This window comes from Hyaena hyaena, unplaced genomic scaffold, assembly GCF_003009895.1.
Source record: "Hyaena hyaena isolate Hyena2069 unplaced genomic scaffold, ASM300989v1 scaffold_228, whole genome shotgun sequence".
Lineage (NCBI taxonomy): Eukaryota > Metazoa > Chordata > Mammalia > Carnivora > Hyaenidae > Hyaena > Hyaena hyaena.
This window is the reverse complement of record NW_024080860.1, coordinates 2,290,377-2,299,960: the sequence shown is the minus strand read 5'-3', so window position 1 is coordinate 2,299,960 and position 9,584 is coordinate 2,290,377.

Genomic DNA, 9,584 nt, shown 5'->3' with positions numbered 1-9,584 from the left:
ACCTTCACTCCCACAGTCACACCCACCGGCTGCCAGCAGGGCCCCTCGGAAGGTCCGACTGTGCCCCGCCAAGTGGAGCGGGGTACGTGAAAGCCTGCCCCCGCCTCGAGGTGAAGGAAACTGGGGCAAGTCCTCGGAACAGGCACCTGGAGCCCCAACGAGGGGCGGGCTTAGTGTGGGGGAGTCAGGGGACTGGGGTGTGGGCCCCTGGGTCTCGGAGGGGAGTGGAAGGGAGGGAAACCGATCAGTCGGTAAGTTAGGGGACCCAGACAGGAAGGACCGAGGTTCACAGTAGGAGGTTTAGGTCCCTGGGGGGAGGCAGGATCAGTTGAGGGGAGTCAGGGTCACGCCACGTCTGGCCCGCTTATTCTCCTCAGCCATCTGGAGGAAGGACTGCGGGTCTGACGCCGGGGAGTCAACAACATTTTGACTTTGCCTGGGCAGAAGGGCCTGGGGAAGGACTAGGAGTCCGGGAGTGGGGCCCACGGGCGCCCCCACTCGGTAGATCCCGAAGAGAAAGAAAGCCCATGACTGGGCTAAGGGGGAGGACGCCCCAGCCACCTGAGCTCCACAGTCCTCACCTGCGTGGTGATTAGGCCATATTTCCTGAGCTCCGGGGTCCAAGCTGATTGTCCCGGGTGAGCCTTGCCAACGTGACCCTCGTGTTCTTTCGCTTGACCAGCTGCCAGTAGAAGTACCCAACAGCCCGCCACGTCCTAGCCGCGCTCCAAGGCTGTCAAGCTCAACCCCTCCACCAGAGCCATCTTCCTGATGTCGATCACATGCACAGATACCAGAGCCACCTGCGGACCCAGGCCATCCGGGGGTCTTCCTCTCCTGCAGGCGCAATCTGCTCACAGGGCTCTCCTCTTCCCACACGCTGAGCACTCGTCGTCACCACTCCAGGAGCCATGCCAGCCCCGGGCCTGCCCAAAGAGATCTCCTCTGACCATGGGTCTCAACTCCGGAGTTGGCAGAAAGGGCATTCCACCTCTTCAGATGCTCCAGCTCCGTGTGCACCGGGTCCTCCAGCACTGGCCAAGCCCCCATTCCTTGAACCCACCCCAGGAGCTCCCTACACTCTCCCGCCCCGGGCTCTGCCACGCCCCACTTCTTCTTAGCTCCGCCCCGGACCCTATCTAGGGGCACGTCCTGCCACCCAAGTCTGGGTGCTCTTCCAGGCACGTTCAGTCTATCAGGTGTCCTGACCCCACTCTTGCCTGCTTTCACCTCCAGTCTACCCTCTCTTGCCTGCTCTCTTCTTTTTGTGCTCCTGCCCCCAGAAACTGCAAATGAATGCTCAAACACGAAGCTCTCACCAGCCCCTCCCTCCGGTTCCTCTGCTACTGGAGTTCTCCACTGCTCCCCATCCTACCCTCATTGGCTGGGCCCCTGCATAGGCACACACTACTCTTGGTTCCATACCCACTGGCTTTGGATGCCAGTGGGGAGGAGAAAGCCAGAAAAGAATCTGGAAGAGAACAGAGACCTCGGGAACAAAGGCAAAGAGACAAGATGAAATGGGACTGAGGCACAAGATGAGTAAGATACACCAACAAGCAGTGGGGGGCGGGGGGTGAGGCACGGCCATGGATTGGGGACTGTACTGGAGGGTCTTCCCCAGTCTCCCATCTTCCCCTTTCCAAGAGTGAGGAGTGGGGAAGGCAGGAGCGTTGAAGTTCCGAAGGAAGCTACTTGGCAGGGGTCCCCCTGGCCACAGGTTCTGGGGACAGGTGGGGGCGCAGTAATGACTCGGTGAGGCAGGAATGACTGACAGGAAAGTGTCTCTTAAAGTCTAAGCCAAGTCCAGGTCCATTTATCTAGGTCGCTGGGCAGGGAGGGTTGGCCTGTAGGGGGCGCAGCGGTTGTCTTCTCCTGGGGAGACAGTAGCCTTCTTCTGCCCCCATTCCGCGGTGGAGGAACATGCCAGCCCCTAGCCCCAGGCCCGTGGCCCCCTACCTCGCCAGAGCTTGAACCCAGGGCGCGGAAACCTAGACGCGGAGAGGGGCCGGCCACCCGACAGCAAATGGTCCCGGTAGAGGTGTCCCTTCGGAGCCCCAAGGGTCAAGTTTGGGGGACAAGCAGGCACTGGAGCAGTCCCAACTCGGAGCTGGAGTGCGAATGTGGTATGCACTGGGGCTCAATGGGCAGGCAGATGGGTGCTGGGAGATTTGGGGTTCCAGAGCTGCAGGCTACAGCTCTGAGGAGAGGAGACCCCAGCTACCCTGAGGAAACCCAGCCCAGATCTGGAATGGACTCGGGGCAGAGTTGGGGGCGGGCGGGTGGAGAGTAGGTGCCCAGGCTGGGTGCTGGGGTGGAGGGGCCTGAGGACCCGGGTGGCGGGGGCAGCTGGGTGGCCTCAAGTCTGGCGGACAAGACTGGAAGCTGGGTCTTAGGTGAGTGGTGCCTTGAATTTTGGTCGCAGGGTGGGGTGGGGGGAGGAACTGCTGGTTTAGTTATTGCACCCGTGTCCCCACACCTCGATGCTCTGTCCAGACATCCTCTCCTGTCCCCCAGTCCAGCAGTCCTCCCTCTGACCTCCTGCCGACAGATAAGTCAGAGGCACTGGAAAGGGCACGCAGAGCCCTCAGGACCAGGTCAGAGAATCAGATGAAAGAAATTGGAAGTCGGGAATGAGGAAGGGGATGTGAGGGGACGCCAGGAGACAGAACAGAGAGGCTGAAGGTAGCAGAGTGAGAACAAGGCCTGTCAGAGTGTCCACCATTCACCCCGGGGCACAGGGTAGCTTCATCTCCCAGGTGCATCACGCTCAGCTGCTGGCCATCAGGTATCCAGGCCGCCCCAGGGCAGCAAGAAGAAAGAAAACCTCCAGGTACACACAGGAACCCACTCTCTCACGCCCAGCACACCAACACAGACCTCGGTGCGCTCTCTCTCTCGCTCTCTCTCTCTCTCTCTCTCTCACACACACACACACACACACGCACACACGCACACACACCCTGACCTCTTACTAAACCGGGTGTGTGGGGGAAGGGTGGGAAGAACACCCAAATGTGGACTCAGAGCACTGTCCCCAGTGAGCTGGTAGCCCAGGCTCTTAACTCCTGAGGGGCTCCTTCCCACCTCCAACCCCAAAATGAGGTAAACACCAACTGCAGTTACCAACACATTCAGGGAAGGAACCAGGAAAGTGATAAGATGGTGAAAGCCCTTTAGTGGCTGTAAAATGCCACAGGGATTATTAGGGTCTCTTAGGAGTGAGAGTCCCTCCCCCTCGCCCTCCCTCAGGGTCTGCCCGGCTCCCGTGCTCCCCCTTGCGCCCAGAGCGAATTTCTCACCTATCTCATTCCACTGTTTAATACTTTCCACTGGGCTGTGATCAGATGAAGGTTCATGTCATGCTCCTGGGCTCCCACACACATGGCCACACAATAAGTAAATGGCAAGTCACTCAACCTTCTCCTTCTTCTTCATTTTCACTTGTGAGTTTTATGACCTTCAAATACAGATCAGACATTTTGCGTGGATATTTAGCGTGTAAACTGAAATAAGTACTTATCTTTTTCATTTTCATTTTTCATTTTTATCTGAAATATAAATTTCTTGAGAGAGAGAGAGTCTGAAAGAGTGGAGGGGAGGGGCAGAGGAGGAGAAAGAGAATCTCAAGTAGACTCACACTCAGTGCCAAGCTTGACAGGGGGTTTGATCCTACAACCCCAGGATTTCAAACTGAGTCGAAATCAGGAGTCAGACGCTCATTGAGCGTCACCACCCAGATGCCCCTAAATTGAAATATGTTCCTCGTGTGCAATACAAACCAGACTTCAAGGACTTAACCCCAACAGAAATTATGTAAAATATCTCATTACTAATTTATTACATATTCAAAGAATATGTTAGACATATTGGGCTAAATACAAAAATATTATTAAAATTAATTCCACCAATCTCCTCTTCATGATTTTAGTTCATTTCATTTCATTTTATTTGTGTAGGCTGCTCACCCAAAGTGGGGCTTGAACTCTTGACCCTGAGATCAAGAATCACAGGCATGGGGCACCTGGGTGGCTCAGTTGGTTAAGTGTGTAGCTTTGGCTCAAGTCAAGATCTCATGGTTCATCGGTTTGAGCCCCTCGTTGGGCTCTGTGCTGACAGCTCAGAGCTTGGAGCCTGCTTTGGATTCTGTATCTCTCTCTCTCTCTCTCTCTTTCTCTCAAAAATAACTAAATTTAATGTTAATGTTTATTTCTTCTTGAGAGAGAGAGACAGAGAATGAGTAGGGGAGGGGTAGAAAGAGGGGGAGACAGATTGAAAGCTGGCTCCAGTCTCTGTCCGCACAGAGCCCCACAGAGCCGGACCCAGAGCTCGAACCCACATACCATGAGATCATTACCTGAACTGAAGTAGTAAGCTTATCCGAGCCACCCAGATACCCCTCAAAAATAAATAAACTTTATTTTTTGGGGGGGTTATTTTATTTTATTTTATTTTTTTACAAATAGTTTATTGTCAAATTAGTTTCCACATAACACCCAGTGCTCATCCCCACGAGTGCCCTCCTCCATGCCAATTCCCCCTCCCCCCCACATCCATCAGTCCTCAGTTTTTGTCAGCATTCAAGAGTCTCTCATGGTTTGCCTCTCTCCCTTTCCCCCACCATTCCCCACTTCTTCTCCCCCTTGTTTCTCAGTTAAGTTCCTCCTAATCCTCCTATACGTGCAAACATATGATATTTGTCCTTCTCTGCCTGACTTATTTCGCTCAGCATAACACCCTCAAGGTCCATCCATGTTGCTACTCACGGCCAGATTTCATTGTTTCTTTAAAAAGAATTGCAGGCTCTACCAACTGAGCCAGCCAGGCACCACTCTTGACAAAGAGGTTTTTAAAGTGGTTACTACCAGAGAAACTTAAGTCATACACTGGTTCACAGTCAATTTCTTCCTGAGGTTCGGGTGCACTGTTTTGGGAAGGACCTATTCTTCCAGCAAAGGCTTAAATGTACTTTAAGTTGTTGGAATCACAAAAGACACTGATGCTCATTCCAGTCCAAGGCTCCAATCCATTCAGTGTTTAGTTGTTGCAAAAGGTTGGTAACTTTCTGAGGTCATTGTGTTCTGCTATAGTATGATTACCCTGAGGGTAGTTTGTGAAGGACAGACAGGGTGAATGCTTACAATGTTTCCTTTTCTTTTTTCAAAAGAACACGTTGATGCCTTAGCACCTTTCAGTGGTGGTCAACTCTTCTTTTTAGAACCACTATGATCCCATGGACCTTTAAACACGGTGGATGTGATACAGTTACTGTCCATTCCTGATGTTTCAGGGTATCCGCTGTTTGGATAAACTGGTGCTTTACAGTAACACAGAAGGGTCACAATGGATCCTTAGAAAGAGCTATGGGGATGCAGAGGTGGGATGTGCTGAACCTGCCTGTCCTAGAAGAGGGACCTGAACTGAGTTGTAAACCATCTTCTCCACTGGATAAAGGACAAAGCCCTGCCAGCATGAGGAGACAGCCAGATCAAAGCCCAGAGGCAAGCAGCAGCCTATTTCACAAGAATAGCAGTTCTGGGTTGCATCCACCCCAAAAAGGGGGCTGGCCATCAGCTAGAGGGAGGGGGAAGATAGGAAGGGGAAGGAGAAGGTTTTAAGCCAGACTGACACATTCACCTTGTGAGTAGAGACAGCCCTCCGGTAGCCACATGGGGGATGTCAGGGAAGGAAAAAGCCTTGAGACCAGGGAGAAAACTCAACTCATAAGGTTTCTTGTGATCATACATTTATAAGTTAGACTCTTCCAGATCAGAAGGAGAAATCACAGTGTTGGGGTTTATTATCCAGCTACACGGGAGGAGGAAAGGCACAGGGGAGCTCTGTAAGGTTGAAAACAGAATAGACCCTTCAGGAGAGTCTAGTGATCCATGTTCCTCTGTGCACCTGATCTGCAATTGTCCCCAAGGAAAGATCCCATGGCGAGTGCTCATCATTTGCCCTGAACAGAATTTGCACAAGAGACCACCTCTGCGTGGTGCAGTCCCCAGGCACAAGCACAGAGGATTTTTGAGTGACCTTTTATTAATATTATTTTTTTGTATGCAGGCCTTGAAATCAAGACCATGAGATCAAGACGCGAACTGAGATCAAGAGTCAGAGCTCCAACCGCCTGAGCTACCAAGGCCCCTCTGTGTGAATTTTTAAAAGGCACCTGTTGTGGGTTGAATTGTGTCCCCCTGCCTCACAAACATATATGGAAGTCCTAAGCTCTCTTACACATGAAAGAGACCTTATTTGAAAATAGGTTCTTGTAGACATTACCATATTAAGCTGAGGTTATCCTAAGGGTGGGCCCGTGTCGTGTATGAACGGTGCTGGTGCTGGGCACAACCTGCAAAGCAGGTGGCTGGGTCCCTCTACAGCAGGTGTCCTGGATTAGGTTGCTTCATGTGTTCAGCAATCCTCACCCGCAAGGCGTGGGGATAACTGTAACATGCTCAAAATGAAAAATTGAACAAGACAGACTTCCTGCCCTTAACATTAGCATTCAGTACCGTGAGATGAAAGATCAGGAACGTGCCCTGTGTTGGGGCAGCAGAACCACAGTCTACCTAAAGTGATGGTGCCCCTAATGTGATCAAGTAACGCAACAATGTAATGTAATGTAATGTAACATGAGGTAACAATGTGATCACGTACTGCAACAATGTAATGGAACATAACGTGTTGTACCATAAGGTAACATATTGCAATGTAATACTTGTGTGGGGGTTTGGTCAGGAGAAGCTCTTGTGTGAAGAGAATTGTGGCAATAGCTGATGTTTGTTGCGCACCCTGCCAAGTGTCACGCTAGCATGAGTAGCTCATCTGGAGCTCAGTGTGACCTTGTGGTGCAGATGACAGGATCAGAGGGGGTATGTGAGCTGCCAATACCCGCACGTGGTTAAGTGCTGAACACCAGGAGGTGGAGCTATGACTTGATGGTAGGGGTCCCCTCTATTCCCCAGACAGGAAGGAGAGCCAGGTCAGGCCCAGTTAGGAAGCTGGGCTGGGCTCTATTTGAGGGGAACCTCGAAAGCTGAGCTCAGGAGTTTTGCACTTTCTGACAACAAAGGTCCAAAGGCAGTGAGGATCCAATAGGGAGAATTACGTGATGAAAACAGCATTATAGGAAGAGCATCTTGACAGCAGGAGAAGGTGTTGGATGGGAGACAAGAGGCAAGACCCCTGAGGGCTGAGGGGAGGTCCCAGCGGGAGTCCATGGAGGGAGGGGGGCACGGAGGGGAAGGAGATGCTAAAACCACCTTAGCAGGAAGACACAGGAGGCCAGGAATTTAGAGTGGGCTTCTGGAACGTGGGGAGAGAGGAAGGAGGTGAAGGTATTGGGGCCCCCAGCATGTAACTGGGGGAATGATAATCCGGTGACGCCAGGTGGTTCAGGACACAGAGCTCACTGAACAAGCAGTGTAGAGAGCTTGGCTTTTCAGGGCCAGAGAGAAACAAGCAGCTGGGAGAATCCGCGGTGGCTGGAGCTCGGGAGGAAGGATGGGCAGAAGGGCCTGAGGAAAACTCACCCCTGACAGTTTGGCCAGAATCCCAAATCACATTAGGGTCTGCATAGCTGGCAGGTAAATGGGCACTGGGCACAGGGCTCAAGTCAGACCCTAGCCTGTGTCTCACTGTCTGGGTCTGGAGCTTCCAAAACAGCTGAGCAAGGGCCTAACCTCCTCCAGCCTGCTCTTCTTTCTCCAGAAAGGCTTCCAGATGTTTCCTCCTGGCTCAACTGGGGTGAGCAGGGACCCACCCAGGAGAGAAATCCAGGGGTAGAGAATGCTGAAATGCCAGTGGGTGACAGTTTTCCTCAACCCAAACACAAAGGCATCCATGCCACTGTCCCAGCGTCTTGCGCGTCCATCTCACCCACTTCCAGAAAACTCCTGTGTCTGCTCTCGGTGATAGTTTGAGCTGTGCCTCCATGACTTCTACACTTTTCTGTGTTGTATTACAATGAAAAAGATTTTAAACCCTATGTGTCTGAAGGAGGTAGTCCCAGAGGAATCTGAAACAAGATGGTCCTGAGAATCTGTGAGAGGCCCCCAGGAGGAAAAGGAATCAGTCACAGCAGCTAGTGAGGGAGGGAGAGAAAAAGAGGTCAGCCCCAACCTTTCTACTCTGCCTTGCCAGGCTGAGCTGCCCCTCCTGGTAGGCAAGTAGCCAGCTTGCTGCCCTTGCTGGAGGGAAGTGATTTCCTACCCTTCAATTAAGGTCGAAGTACAGATTATTACCCAAGCTACAGGTCTGTGTACCAACTTTTAAAGTTACTTATTTATGTATTTTCAGAGAGATAGAGAGAGCATGAGCAGGGAAGCAGCAGAGAGAGGGAGAGTGCCAAACAAGATCTGTGCAGTCTGTCGATGCAGAGCCCAATGCAGGGGTAGAACCCATGAAACTGCGAGATCATTTCCTGAGCTGAAATCAAGTAGTCAGACGTTGAACTGACTGAGCCACCCAGGTGCCCCTCTATGTACCAACTAAAAGTGAATGAAGTTTTCACCTGAGAAGAACCCAGATAAGTCACAGGACTGCCCAGGTTTTCATCCAGGAACAAGAAAAAATTCTTCCAGAATATACTGTATAGGATAGTGGGAGGCAAGTATATTTGCATCCCAGTGAGATTTCAACAAGTTATTCTTACATCCTGGATTCAGCCCTGGATACAGACTGGGAACAGCCAGTAAGCAATTGGGACTGACTTATTCAGAGAGCACGATGACTCCTTGAGGTCCCCCTAGACTGTTCAGTCTTAGCCTCTGGTTGGACTGATGCCATGCCCACGACGGGGATGACACTCTTTGGCCAAACTCTGTTTTAAGCCTTTAAATATTTCTTAAAGTTTATTCATTTTGAGAGATACAGACAGCACAAGCCTGGGAAGGGCTAAGGGAGAGCAGGGAAAATCGCAAGCTATCAACGCAGAGCCAGGCACGGGGCTCAAACTCATGACACTTCAATATTAACTCTTTGATCTTCACTAGAGTTCTGTGCTTATTGAGCAGACGGGGTCCTGATGGCCTGATGCTGGGCCTGCAGTCGGCTCCATGCTGGTCAGATAGGTCCTCGGTTCCCCTCAGCTCCCAGCTACAAGGAACATGAAGGATGGAAGGAGGATGCGGAAGTAAGATGCGTACTAACGTGCCTTTCTTACAACCCATGAAGCCAGATGCCCTCGACTGAGCTCAGTGTTGCCCGTGCTCCTGCACCAGGCATCCTGTCTTCTGCAGCCCACCCTGCAATGCCTCCCCCTCCACAGGCCACCCTCCCCAGCTCAATCCTGAGGCCCTGCAGCTCTCAGTGAGGCAGACGCCTTTTTTCGCAGAGGGAGAAAGGGCTCAGCAAAGGAAAGAGGCTTATGCGAGCTCCTGCAGCAGAATTGAGTCTTGCTGGGAGGAGAATTCAGGGTTCTGGCCCCCTATCTGAGGCAGCAGCTGTGGGGGAGCCTGGGCGACTCAGTGGGTTAAGGGTCAGACTTCGGGTCAGGTCGTGCTCTCACGGTTCGTGGTTTCGTGTCAGGCTCTGTACTGACAGCTCAGAGCCTGGTGCCTGCTACGAATTCAGTGTCTCCA